Raw genomic sequence first — 16,180 nt, 5'->3', positions numbered from 1 at the left:
TTGCCAATTCCAAAAATATTAGAGTCATATTCAGACAAAAATGGCATGTTGTGTATAGTTGCCATAGAAATAAATAAAAAACAAGTTACATTGGTTAATAACTATTGGATTCCAGGTATCGGTGGGGAAACAGTTAATACATATCTTGAGTAAACATTATCTAAAATTAAGGGTGATATAATATATGCAGGAGACTTCAATTGTATCCTATCTAAGAATGATTCTACCAAAAATGATAACTTTAGAATCTCTTCTCCTGCAAAAAAACTTATTAATTTCAGTAATCATTTAAATTTGAAAGATATTTATGATTTAAAAGGAACAAATTCTCTAAATTATACTCATTATTCCTTTAGATTTGGTTGTATTATTCCTTTAGATTTGGTTCTATAGCTGCGGTGGTACAGCGGTAGCACTGTTGACTCACAGCAAGAGTTCTCCTGTTTGATTCTCAGCTGGACTGCCTTCTGTGTGGAGTCTGCATGTCCTCCCTGCAGTCGAGTGGCCTCCAAAAGACATGCGTGAATGGGCGTGCCTTCACTGAAGTTTGGGCGTCGGACTGGCAACTCAGCACCATAAAAAAATCTATTGCCAATAATTAGTGGCCCAGAGTTCCACTGTGGTGAACCCTAACCGGGAAAAAGCCAAAAAGACAAACAAACATTCCTTTAGATTTGGTTTCCAAACTACTATTGACAAAGTATGTGTGACTGATAGGTTATACTCTAAGATAAAAGAAGTTTTCATTAATTCCTGTCCAATGTCTGACCATAATGCCATCTTCTTTAAAATGAATATCATTCATAATAATTTGATTTTCTGGCAAAGAATCCCTACCTATATTATTAAATTAATGGGATTTAAAGAATGGCTACTAAAAGAAATAACATTATTTTTGGATATTAATGACAATAATACAACTTCCAAAACAATAGTATAGGACTCTTTAAAATCTTATTTATTTGGCAGAATCAAAAATTCGTATTTGAACAAGAGAAAGGAATGGGAAAGTGAACTAATCAGATTACAGTCAAGAATTGATATTTTAAAAAGCAAAATAAATGCTAAGGACATAAAGTCTATCAAAGAACTAAAACAATTTAATCTAGAATATATAGAAATCTTAAATCATAAAGTTACAATAAATTTAGAAAGATTTAAATTGCAATCCTATTCAATAAATCCCCAAAATATGCATAGATTAGCAGTAAATATCAAAAATGTTATCTATCTCTAAACATATAACAGAGATTAAAGATGAAACAACTAACAAACACAAATATGTTTTAGACCTAGGAAATATTCTAGAAATATTTTGAAAACACCATGAAATTATAAAGCAAGAGAATGTAAGTAGTGATTACAATGACATACAAGATGATTTCTTAAAAGTAAATATTAAAAAAATTAACTAAAGAACAAAATACTAAATTGCTCAAAGCAATAACTTTAAAAGAACTAAAGGAAAGAATTTTGAACATAAAAAATAATAAATCACCAGGTCTAGATAGTTTAATTGGGAAAATATATAAAATATTACCAGATGATGTACTGCAGACTTTATTAGATCCTTTTAAAGAATTTAGGAAAGATAAATTTTCAATACCCTCCTGGAAATATGCCACTATATCTCCAGTTTTGAAACATGGAAAAGATCCTACTTTAGTAGCCTCTTATCATCCAATATCATTGTTAAATGTGGACTACAAAAATTGTATATCAATTCTTGTTAATAGACTAAATCAAGTAATGCCTAATCTAATAATTGATGATCAAACAGGTTTTATTTTGAATAGAAAGGTTCAAGATAATGTTATAAGATTACTATCCTTAATAGAACATGCACATAAGAACAAAAAAGAACTATCAATCATTAGTTTAGATCTAAATAAAGCTTTTGACTCCATAAACTGGTCCTATTTATTAAAGACACTTGATATCTATGGTTTTTCATCTGATTTTATAAATCTTTTAAGTAGACTATATGTAAATTCAAATTCATATGTCAAAATTAGGGCCTTCTTATCAGGTCCTCTTAAAATCTTTAAAGGAAGCAAACAAGGATGTCCGCTATCCCCTTTATTATTTGCTTTATCTGTGGAACCTTTGGCCAAGTTCATAATAAAAAAATCCTAAAATAAGAGATTTTAATGTTAATTCTAACTATAATTCCAAAATACAACTGTTTGCAGATGATATTTTATTAACAATTGGAGATATAAATTCTACTATTGATCATATTAAACAATCACTTCAAACATTTGAAATGATTTCTGGTCTAAAATTTAACCAAGAGAAAACAGAAGTTTTAATATTGAACAAAAGGATATATAGTAAATTAAAAAATCATAGTGAATTTAACTGGATAAATGACAAGCTTGAATACCTAGAGGTATCAATAAAATCATCTTGGAAAGAAACTATAAATATAAACTATAAAAAGTTGGTAGTCATAGTGAAAGAATATATAGATGGAATAAAATGTTTTTTTTTCTTTAGAAGAAAAACTTGTCTTAATAAAGATGACCATGCTACCAAAAATTATGTTATTTTTCTCAAAGACTAATAGCTTCGCTCTCAATGAAATTATTAAAACAGCTAAACTCTGGGTTGTTAAAATTCTAATGGTTTCCACAAAAAAACAAGAATTGCTTATGGATGGCATTATAAAAATTGGGATGAGGGAGGAATATCATTTCCAAATTTAGAGCTATATGCGGCAGCTATAACTCTTAAATTAGTGACACAATGGTTAAACCCTAAGTATAAATCAAATTGGAAAAATCTTCACATTACTTTTCTCCTTACAAATATAGATTCAAAATTAGAAATAAGTATGTTTTCAGAAAACATTAACATCTTTCTAGTGTTAAAATATAATATTTATAACACAAATAAAAATGAAAGATTGTCCTCATTTCTTAAATATATATTAAGTAAATTTAAAAAAAACATTAAATAAAACATATCTAATGGAAAACTTTATTTTTTTTTAATGTTTCTTATAGTATATACAAAGAAATGTCTTGATTCATTCAATGTCCCCAAAATCAGAGATATGGAAAACAATGGTTTAGTTTATTGGCACCAATTTCTGATAAATAATAATATTCAAGAACCAAACTCCCTTATGGCCAGATATAATAATAATACTAATAATTGGTATAGCAGGAGGCATAGCAATTCTCTACAGAGCACAGATACAACTTAGTACCATTAATCTTAACCTACCTCTAGACTTCAGCAGTGAAATACTTATCTCAAAACTCCAGCTCAACAGACATAAAACTATAAATATTATATGCATCTATCTCCCCCCAGGTAACAACATTGGTATACTTGAAAAAATACTCAATGGACTGTCTTCTCAACTTTCACAAGAAACCATAGTCCTAGGAGACATTAACATTGATTGGAATCATGTAACAATACAAACCCTTCCAACCACATTATCCTTTATGGTTTCTCACAAGCTATTAATTCACCCACCAGAATCAACAAACTAAATAAAAAAGAAAGCACCTTAGATTGGATACTAACTAATAGCCCTCACCAAACGTATACCACAGGAACCCTCCCAGATGACCTTAGTGACCACCTGCTAACATACATAATCAGACATAAAACTAACCCAACCTTCCCTATCACTATTAGAACAGTTCGCAGCAAAAAGCATTTTAACCCTGAACAATTCCAAACAGACCTTAAACAATGTAATTGGTCTCCTCTAAAATCTCTCCCAATTAACAAAGCAGTTGAATACTTTAACTCTACATTCCTAGCAATCCTGGACCACCATGCTCCTATGTGCTGTATTAGAATGAAAGCTAAACCTGCTCCTTGGCTCTCAAACAAAACTAGGCAACTAATCATACAAAGAAACAAATCCTGGGACAAATGGCGAACTACTAAGAACTCCACGGACCATCTAACCTTTTGACAAAAAAGAAATATCACAAAAAAAGCCATCATACTAGACAAAAAAAATTACTACCTTCACCTACAACAGTCCTCCCTCAAAGAACCTCAAAAATTTTGGTCTACTATTAATAAACTTACTCATCCAGGAGAAACTATTACCCCCAACCCCTTAGGCAGTAACCCTGACAATTTAACTGATATAGCGAATGGCTTTAACTCTTTCTTTACCAATACTATCCAAACTCTTGCCAGCCACCTATCCCCCGATATCACTAATCTACAAACTCCCACCTCCAAGGTTCCCCCAGTATTCAAGTTAGAACCAGTACCTACATCATACATTCGCTCCCTTCTCCAAAAACTAAAACCAACTACCCCCTCAGCTGACAAACTCCCATCAGAATTCCTGCAAATAGCATCTAAAGCCATAGCTTATCCCATCTCCATACTGATAAATAGAACCCTAAATGAAGGTATAATCCCATCCATCTGGAAAATTTCTCACATTATCCCATTACACAAAGGTGGAAACTCTAATGAAATGTCCAACTTTCGTCCCATAGTACTGCTCTCCCCTATTGCAAAAATAATGGAAAAATGTGTCCACAAACAGCTTATGAATCACCTTCTCCTTCACAACCTACTGGCAAACTGTCAACATGGATTTAGACCTTTTCACAGCACCTCTACTGCCTTGCTTTCCTTTACAAACTATATCAATGAAAACCGCAATAATAATATCCTCTCCTCTGCAGTCTTCATAGACTTATCAAAAGCTTTTGACATGGTTAACCACCATATCCTTCTACACATCCTAAAGTCCCACTCACTAAATCCACTATCCATGAACTGGTTCACATCCTACCTAGAAAACAGACAGCAGGCTGTACTCTGGAAAAACACTCTATCTAATCGCCTACCTGTCTCATTAGGTGTCCTGCAAGGCTCCCTACTAGGCCCTCTCTTGTTTTCCATTTACATCAATGATCTCCACTCAGCCATTTCACTCTCCACATGTATTCAATACGCAGATGATTCTACTATTGTCTGCTCAGCCTCCTCTCTAGACGAACTACAATCCCAAACACAAAAAGCTTTCAATACAGTAGAAAACTGGTTCTCCAACCACTGCCTCTTACTAAACGCTAAAAAAACTAAAATTTTACTCTTCACACCTACCCAAAGGACTACCCCTTTACACTTCACCCTCACATCAAATAATGGCACCCTTATTTCCCCTGATCTGATCACTAAACTCTTAGGAGTCACAATTGACAATAACCTCAACTTTGGCCCACACATAAATACTACAGTAAAAGTAGTCAACAGAAAATTAGGATCCCTCTATAGAATAAAACCATATCTAACACCATTAGCTAAATCCACTATAGCTAGAACTCATTTACCCTCAACCCTTCTTTATGCATTGCCCATCTACACTAACCTCTCCAAAAAGAACCTCAACAAACTAGCTATATCCTATAATAACATTGCCAGATTTGCTACTAGCTCCCCTTATAGAACTCATCACTGTCTTAATCTAAAAAAACTAGGCTGGTTTGAACTTCCAAATCTGATACAATTTCATCAACTCTCAATAACTCACAAGGCCCTTAATCAGCCCAACAATACTCCCATAATCTCTAGCTTTATTACACCATATAGTAATCTCAAAAATTTACGATCCTCAAACAAAATCCTTATGAATATAACTAAATCTAAAAACTTAGCAGGTGATTCCTTGTTCTCCAACTCTGTTGGAAAAGTATGGAATCAATTACCACCTGATCTTACATCCCAGACCTCTCTCCCACTTTTTAAAAGACATATAAAATCCTACTTCAATAACCACTGGTTATGCTCCTGTTGTAACCCTGACTAACATTTTCTTGTCTCTGACCTTACCTTCTCTAAATACTAAACTTCTTAAAATACCTAAATATCATTTTCTCTCATATAAATTATATAAGTGTACTATCAAACTAAGACCTACTAAGATTTGTTCAAAAAAAATTTTTTTATTCTTCTATATTTTTATATAGAATTTATAATATAACTCTCTGTTATAATTATAGCTGTTTAAAACTGTTTTTGATGTCATCATTATTGCTGCATAGGACTGTCTCTATGCTTTTACTTACATTGTATGGTATTTCCTGGAGCTTTTCTCCCCGGGCCTCTACTGAAAATGGACATATATCCAGTTAGACTAGCCCGGTCAACAAATGTAAAATAAATAATAAAAAATAAAATTGGTTAAATGTACAAATTTTCAGAGAATACTTTATAAATTAATTTTAAAATGCATCAAATATCTAACATAGCATCTTTGCATAAAATCCTACTACTCCTATGTAAAATAAATATGTTAAATAGTAATAAAACCCTTTCAATATCAATAATATAGAAAACTCTAAAATTAGATCTGCAAATGCCAGAAGGGTCGTTCTGGAGTTACTCTGAAAAAATCAATAATTCCAGCTTTTCAGAAAACGATAAAAAATTAATACTTAATTCAATAAAACATACAACAATGTCTCCCTTTTGGAAAAATTTTTCATGGAAATGTATTCATAGAAGTTTTATCACTCTTCACAGAATTACAATAATCTCAAATAATGTTATTAATAAATGCTGGAGGTGTGAAGAGACATTATGTGCAGACTGGGAACATATATGTTTGTTAAATGTAAGAATGTAAACCAATACTGGTTAGAGTTTAAAGATTTTATAAAAGTATTGTGGTCAGATAGGTGTGAAATCTCAGATTCATTGTTATTATTTAATGCCCCGATACCTGCATGTATTCCAGATACTCAAATACATCTTTTTGGTCCTTACTTGCGATAGCAAAAAAAGTTAATACAATAAATTGGAAATCTAAAAATATTATTTTATTTACGGATTTTATTGCATTAGCTAAGATTGTATGTCATAGGGAATTATAAACTCTATCTTTAAGAACTAATAGAATGACACATAAGAAAATATATTGGTTAAAACTTAAAAATTATTAGATAAAATGTAAATATTATTCTCAGCTGGGGTGCCTTCTGTGCGGAGTCTGCATGTCCTCCCTGTGGTCGTGTGGGTTTCCTCCTGGTGCTCCGGTTTCCTCCCACATCCCAAAGACATGCAGTAGGTGGATTGGACACTCTAAATTGGTCCTAGGTGTGAGTGTGTGCGTGTATGTGCCTTCTGTGAAAGTTTGGGCACTGGGCTGGCAACTCGACACTGTAAAACTCCACTGCCAGTCATGAGCAGACAGATGATCCACTGTGGCAACCTCTAACCAGGAAAAATCCGAAAGAAGAAGAAGAAGAAGAAGAAGATAAAATGTAAATATTGAAGGTCATTACATGTGTTATGGGCATTGTATATTGTATATAGTTATTGTTAGACATATGGTTTTGAACTTGTTATATTAAATGTAAAAATGTAATATTTATAAAATTCAATAAAAACTGATTATAAAAAATAAAAAGTTTGACCAACTAATATTGATGTGTAATAAAGATCCCTACAAAAAGCTGTTGTGTTTACTCTGGTATGTTATTGTAGACATATATAATGTATACAAATTCTTCCCAGCAAATATAGCTGTGACAGCATACATTAACTGAGGTTGTTCTGTGAACCAGCTGTTAAGAAAAACTGTAGATGATGGAGCTGTAAACAAGATATAACTGAAATGCGAAATACATACTGCACTAAGCTCTGACCTCTGAATAGTAATCTGTAAAGTTTCAAAGTGTGTTCCATCCTGCATTGCCTTGTGTTAACCTTTGCTTTACAGATTGTAGTAATACCAAGGATTAATGCACAGTACAATAACTGTCATGCATGCATCACAGGATTGCAAGTTGAGACTGTCTAACCAAGAGACTATTAGGCAGAAACCAGTGAAACAAAAGACAGCAGTTCCCCAGTAGCTCAGTGTGATGAGAAAATGCTTTGTTCTTAATTTTGCACACCCAGACATGGTTTGAATCCAGAGAATGGTACTAAGATGTGTGCATATCTACAAACAAGTGATATCTGCATTGCTTACTGTACTTATTTCCTTGTTTCACTTGAAAGAAAGTTACTGTTTGTGGGAACAAAGATGTCTGCCATTCTATAAGCACTGCAGTACTTCAGCTCTTCAAATACCTGAGAAAAAAATCAACCCTGTGGAGTTATACTTAGAGTTAACAAACTAATTGGCAGTTATTACTAATTGACCAGAAGTCACTTTTGGTTCTGAGAAAGAAAAATAGAAAAAAAATACTTGGTAATAGCAGGATTGGATCTGATTGTCAGGTTGACTCTGAACAGAGCACCAAACAAAGGACTGATTGATCTCACTTTTGTAACTTTTCTTTGGGAAATAAATCTTCGTGCAGAATTTCGAAATGTCAAAGGAGGACAAAAATATGGAAACTACAATTTCCAAAACCAAACTGTCAGCTTTGCAATCACCGGAGAAAGAATCTTTAATCAAGAGACAGAAAACTATCAAGCAGCAAGAGACTGCAAAAACAGGGCCATCAACAAAATCTGATCAACAGGTCACAATGGAAGAAATCAAATCAGCATTGCTACCTATACAGGATGCCTTAAAAGAGCTAACATCTCAAACACTTTCATTTAGTGACACGTAATCGGATTCTCGAAAGAATGGAGAAAGCAGAAACTAGAATTGCTACCAATGAAGACAATATATTAATGCTAACTAAAATAACAGAGACACATGGAACTGACATTCAAATGATGCAAAATAAAATTCTGGACTTGGAAGCAAGATCCAGACGTAACAATATAATCATTAGAGGGATCCCAGAATCTATTCAATATAATGACCTGATCACTTCTATTACACAAATATTCGAAATACTGCTCAAGGACTCTGAGGTTGTTAAGCAGATGGTCATAGAAAGGGCGCATAGAGCATACAGAGAATCTCAAGCTTCAAATATACCCAGACCTGTTTATGTTAAAATATTGAACTACCAAGATGTGAGCAAAGTACTGTTAACTATTAAAAATCTGGTGGATCTATAATGTGGCAAAATAATAAAATTTCTATAGCACAGGATTTACCAACACAAATAAGGCAATCTAGACAAATGCTGGCTCCATATTGTAAGTTTCTGATTGACAAAAATATCAGATTTAAAATGAAATATCCTAATAACCTAATTTTTACTGTGGATGGCATTAAATACTCTGTAAGCACAAGGAAAGAAGCAAGACCTACTTTTCTGAAGATTTTTAAGGCTCTCCCATCTTCAGAAATGTGAACAGTTCATTTTGGCTTTCTGCAGCACCAGGGAGAATGGGATGTTTCATTTATGACAATCTGAGGCTTTAAAATCCTTTGTCTGTTCTGTTTCTTGTAGCAGGCCTGGAATTTTATTTTCTTATTTTCTTATCTCGTAGTTCCAGTTGATTGAACTGCCTTTACAGTTTAAATAGCTGAGAAGAAAGAGGAACTGCTGGCGAAGTAAAAAGAAACCTGTTTGGACTTATTTTGCAGGAAAAGGACTGTAAGATAGTGTGTGAAGTCAAAGTGATGCAGGTAAACGCTGTGGAAATGCATTGTGTATTAAAAAAGGAGATGGTTATGTGTAGTGGCAGAATAAGGTACTGTAGTTTTTTTGTTTTATATTTGTTTTCTTTTTTTTTCCTATATCTCCCTTCTCTTTACTCCTTTCCTTTATTCCTGTAGATAGGTGGTATTATTTCTAACTGATAAATGATGTAAAAATGGTTAGTTGATCAGATTTAAACAATGTGCATATAATAATAAAAGAACATAAAAGAAGTTTTTTTTTATGTGTAATTTAAGGCATTTTTTCTTATTTCTTCTCCTTTTGCTGTGCTCCCTTCATGCTTTTTTTCCCTCTTTTTTTTATTTTAACCCCTTGGTTCCGCTCTTATTCACATATGGTTATTACAAATGAAAGTGCCATTATAGTTTTATTTTGAACTGCATTGATTTTCAATATTAATATGTTAGTAGGTAAGTTGTAGGGGAAGAACAAAGCAGATTAAAGTAGTTAGATCATTTTATTCAGTAGATACAGGATGTTGGGAAATGTTAAATAACTGTCTGCTTTCTATGTCAACTAATATTTAATACTGTATAGAACAACAAATTAGAATGTTATTTGCTATTGCTGAATATAAAGCTGAAGTGAATTGAAGTACATTAGAATCTCAGGGTACAATTAGTTTATTTGTATATCCATAAATATGTACAGAGCTGTAGTTATCTATAAGTAGTGTTTAGTAGGGAATGTCAGAATTAGGCTTTGTAGACGTAGAAGTAGTTGTTGTAGGTTTTTTGCATGGGGTTTCATTGTTAAATAATAGAATTAGTAGATTAGTTACTCAGATGGTTTCCAGTAATGTAAAAAATCTATGTTCATCCTGGTCCAGAGGAATAGTGGGTAGGCACTGGGTAGGATAGGATGGCAGTTTTGCTTCCATACAATTGATGATATACCAACTTATGTTATTCTAAGGTTGCTCAAAGAGATTAGATATCGAGTTATATTTCTAATGAACGTTAAATGTGGATAATAGAATCTTGGAATGTCAAAGGACTCCAGAACATGAAAAAAAGAAAGCTGTTTTTTCATTTGTTTCTCAAATCATCGGCATGTTGTATTTTATTACAAGAAACGCATATGACTAATGATCAGTGGGAGTCAGTGAAGGATAAGAAATGGGTTAGGAAGATTGTGACAGCAGAAGGAACAACAAATAGTGCAGGGGTGGCAATTTTAGTTAAGAATCACTTTCAGGGAGATATTAGGGATGTGAAAATGGATCAGGAGGGTAGATGGTGTTTGGTCCTTCTCACATCCAAATGTTATGATAAACCTATAGTACTAATTTGTGTATATGCCCCTAATGTTAATCAGCATCATTTCATAGCTTCAATCTATTCCATTTTACTGTCATACAATAATTGCTATATAGTGTTGGGAGGTGACTGGAACTCTTATCAAGATCCTAAATTAGACAGGTTGGGTGCTTCTTCAGCGTTCAATAAACAGGAAATGGTAGCATTGAAAGAATTGAAAATGGATTTCAAACTCTATGACCCTTTTAAACACATACACTCACAAGGGAAAGCAGAGAATTTTACTTATTATTCAACCTGCCATAAAATGTGGTCGAGAATTGACTTTTTCTTAATTTCAGAGGTGTTGATCTCAGCTGACCCTAGTGTTTCTAATCAAGTCAGACAACTCTCAGACCATTCAAAGATAACTTTAACCTTAAACAGTAGTAATATGGATACTAAGAGGCTTCGAGGGTATAATTGGTCCTTGAATCCATATTTACTAACCAAGGAAGATATATTAATGGAAGTCAAGGAGATACTTAAACAGTCATTAAATAATATTTCCCAAAATAGACACCCAATAGATATAGAATGGGCTACAACTAAAAGCAGCTAAGAGGACTATTTATACAAAAACTACATATTATAAAAATTACAAAAGAAGACTCAATTGGATTTAGAAACTAAAATTCAATTACTGGACCAAGATTTGATGAGGAACTATAATGAACAGATAGAAACTGAGCTATTAAGATGTCAAAAGAACTATTTTACTTCATAATAGAAATTTGTCACTTTATGAACAAAGAAATTTAGTTAAATATGCAAATAATATTCAAACCCCGTCGAAAGCATTAGCTCGTATTATTAACCAGATGAAATCAACACGATTAATTACTGAAATACACTATAACAATACTACATATACTGACAAGGCAGATATCATGAAGACCTTTGAAAAAATTTTAATCAGATTTATGGTGAGAAGCAGACACTCTTGCAAGATAAAGACAGAAAAGATTTTTACAGAGAATCACTTTCCCTAATATTGACAAGGAATTTCATAGAGATTTAATCAAACCGATTACAGTTGAGGAGGTGTCCGAAACAATCAAGAAACTGAAGCCTCACAAAGCCCCAGGCCCAGATGGTTTGACCTCGGAATTCTACAAATCTTTTAGTGAGATTTTGAGCAGTGTATTGTCACAGACTTTTAATTATATCACTCTAAATAGAATTAATGATCCTCATTTTAATGCCTCAAGGACAGTTCTGATATTAAAAGAGAAAGGTGATTCCAAAAATCCTGATAATTGCAGGCCTATATCACTTTTGAATATGGACATGAAAATCATGACATCCATTCTGGCGAGTAGGCTGAAAAAGGTAATAAATGTGGGATGTCTTTAACTTTTTAGCACTTTGCATGTGTTTTTAAATACAACTGTTTGGTAACAGGAAACAGGAATATGTCATTTCCTGATGTAGTATTTTTAAAGTGAGTGTTTTTTGTCTAACTTGTTTCTCTGAAGAAGCTGCAGTGGTCTGTGGCGAAAACGCTCTTTTGGTTTGTTCAAAATAAAAGCGTTAAGAAGCTTTTTGACTCGGAGGCGTTTCTGTCTGCAAACAAGGTTCCTCATTGTGTACTTTTTGACCCAATAATATCAGAGGAACAGGCGGGGTTTATGGATGGGAGGCAGACCACGGATAATACCTTAACGCTCCATACCTTAATCTCTTATGCGAAATATAAAAACCTGAATTTGTATGCCCTAATTATTGATGGTCAGAAAGCATTTGATAGGGTTAATTTGGATTATTTATTTGATACATTACCTTATTTTAATATACCGCAGGAGTTTATCTCAATGTTAAGGATACTATATAGAAATGCATACACAAATTTATTTATAAATCACGAATGCTCGAATAGGATAAAAATCATAAATGGTACCCGACAAGGCTGCCCATTATCTCCCATCTTATTTAATCTTTACTTGGAGCCTTTATTCTTACACCTTAAGCAAAATGTTTTTTATAATTCTCCTGTACTGTATGGAATAAAGGTTAGGATGGCTGCCTATGCAGATGATTTAAACATATATTGTACCACACCTGTTTCCGATACTGAAAAAATATTAGCTGCAATAGAAATCTTTGAGAGAATTTCCAATTACAAGCTAAATTTAAAAAAATCTAAAATATTCCCATTAAAGACACCCACACCTTTTTCAATGCTACCATTAATAGGACAAGTATTGACGGAAGAAAAGATAAAATATCTGGAAATTGTCTTCTCAACTGGAAATAGAGATTTTTTTTTATTAACAATGTAAAGTCAATTACAGATCAAATAACATTGGCTCTTGAAAGATGGAGTAGATTGAAGTTACTGATGATGGCAAGAGCAGCTATCATAAGAATGAATGTTCTTCCTAGAATGTTATATATTTTTAGAGCTGCACAACTCAGAATTACCAAAACATTCTTCAAACAGCTTCATATAAGATTGGGAAGATTTCTTTGGGAACCTAAGAAGACGAGAATTTCATATGAAAAATTGATGGCTCCAAAAAATAAGGGGGGGGGGGCTGGAATTACCGGATTTCGAAATGTACTATTTAGTGATTCAGGCCAATAGGATTTTAAAGACGTCTTACTTCGATAGTGATAATAGAAAATGGACACCCAAATGGGTGCTCTTAACGTACAAGCATATAAATGAAGTGGGAGTCAATGCTAAAGCATTACCCTTTTTAGATAATTGGACAATGAGTAAATATAAGCTAATGGAGCACATCAAAAGTTATGTAACAGCAATTCAAACTCTTTTCGCTTCCTTAAATTTACTAAAATATATGATGGTTTTCCAACCGTTTCATAGGAACCCAAATTTAACAATTGGTGGTCAATTGATTGATCTAAAGAAATTCCCTTTAATCATGGAGTTAACTGTACTCGATTTATATCCTTTTCTAGGAGTACCAGTACATGATATTTTAAAAGAAATAGAACTCCCTATTTCCTATTTAATTATAGTAAGACAGCTAAAAGACTTGGTTATAAACTATTTTAACAACTTTGAAATGAAAGGGGAAGATTTAATCATTTCTCATAATCTATGGGAAGCGCTGTTGCAGGATAGAAAATATATAACCGCAGCATATAAATTGATAAAAGAGAGCAAGTACAATAATTATTTTCTTTTATCGAGTTACTGGAGAGAAATTGATATTGCCAGACGACAATAAAATATTGGAGGCATTTAAATTAACATTAAAGTCCGTATCCCTTCAGAAATTGGTATTTACGCAGCTGATGATATTTAAAAATGCATACTATATGTCTCACTTTGCACAAATTTGATGCGAAGAATTCACCCATATGCCCACATTGCTTTGATCAGACAGCAGATTTGCTTCACATGTTCTGGAGTTGTAAGTGCATTTATAAATTGTGGAATTCATTAAAATTACAGTTACAAAAAATGGGTTACCAAAATTCAACACTCTCTTGGGAGTTTATGATTCTTCATATTCCCCCGGAGAATCTAAATAAATCAAAAACGATTGTAATTATGAATATTTGCCTATTAATGAAATTATATATAGCCACAAATTGGTTGAACCCAGCCCAGACATCGTGGGAAAATTTCAGATTGTTGGCAATAAAACACATCTTAGCGCATAAACTGTTAATTAGTGATCACAAGAAAAATATCAACAACGTAAAAATCTGGGAGCAAATTTTTAATATTATTTTGGCTTAAGAGGTTACTATCCACTTTTTCTCGGGAACCAGAATATAGTCTAAATCAACCTTAGATTAGATAGAAAATGTACAGAAAAGACAGATTGTTGGCTTGGATTTGTTAATGTTGGATTTTTTTTTTTTTATTATTTTCCTTTTGATTGTTAGTGATGTACCTTTGATCAATACATGAGGTTGATATATATGTGAAATTAACCAATGGAAGCATTTTGTATATATTGTATATAATGTGTGAATTTGTAATATGGTTGTGAAAAATAATAAAAAATGATTATTGAAAAAAAAAGAAAGTTACTGTTTGTCATTTTTGCATTTAAGTTACCTGTAACACATTGCATTTAAGTTACCTGGCACTTGCTCACTAAAGCAATTATATAAGTCAGCTCTAAAAAATTAAAAGCACTACACCCTCACAAACTCCCCTTGAGTACCTTGTTCCCCATTGGCCCTTTTTTCAATTATAAAGGAATTCCCAATGCTATTCTAGCATGTCCAAAGGTCAGTTGTCAATCTCCTCTCCAGTCCAGCTGGTGAATCTGAGAATCTTGAGGCAATGTTACAACTGCCTCATGTACACAGACAACCCTCTCCTCCTCCCAACAAATTCCAACACATGTGAGAGATGCAACCATATAGCCAAACTGGAGGCTAAGCTCTCTCAACTCAGTACTGGCATAACCAGTCAGGAGGAGAAGGAAACCACACTCACTACAATTCCAGTCTCACATAGACCTAACACGACAACAAACCAAACACATAAACACACAAAAACATACTCGGAGGCTCTAAATAAAAATCTGCCTAAGCAGCAGAGACCTCCAAAGCAGACACCCAAGCAACCGCTACCCCAAAACAAAACACGTGCAAGACATAGCTCACAAAGCCAGTGTGCCGAACAGTCACAGCCCTTAAGGCTAAACAACACACCTGATACACTTGTAATAGGTGACTCTATCGTCAGGCACACTGACGTTCCACTCACCAGGCTGAACAAGGAGAAGGTCACGGTGAGCTGCCTGTCAGGCACTAGGATCCACCACATAACACAAGCACTCAGGACACTCCAAGGCAAGTACAAATATGACTCAGTCATTGTCCATGCTGGTGTGAATGACCTGAGACATACCTCCCTGGACTACATGAAAAGAGACATAGAGGAGCTCTCTGAGCATGTAGCCCAGGCCGGTATGACCCCGACCTTGAGTAGCATCTTACCCTCACCAAGAATGATGCCACAATATGAAGACAAGATGATCAATTTCAACAATTGGCTTAAGTGTTGGTGTCATTCAAAGGGGATCCAATGCCTGTCAGCCTGGGATGACATGCTCGACAAGCCACGATGCTTCGCTAGGGATGGCTTGCACCTGTCACCCCTGGGCTTTTGGATATTGGCAAAGGCTCTTGCTACCGCCATGGTGCCTTTTTTAGGCAAGGCTCAAAAGACAAACCCACCTCCATAGGTATCACAAGGGATAAGAAACTAAGAGTAATGCTACTCAACGCCAGAAGTCTAAACCTCAAAATGCACGCACTCGAAACTCTCCTTAGCATGGAGAACATTGATATCTGTGCAGTAACAGAAACCTGGTTCAAGGCTCCTGAGAGCACCCCAGTACTACCAGGTTATACCTCATACCATGCTTTTCG

The sequence above is a fragment of the Protopterus annectens genome, chromosome 4.part0, assembly GCF_019279795.1.
Source record: "Protopterus annectens isolate FY-2018-M chromosome 4.part0, PAN1.0, whole genome shotgun sequence".
NCBI classification, from domain to species: domain Eukaryota; kingdom Metazoa; phylum Chordata; order Ceratodontiformes; family Protopteridae; genus Protopterus; species Protopterus annectens.
Note: the sequence above shows the minus strand (reverse complement) of the source record.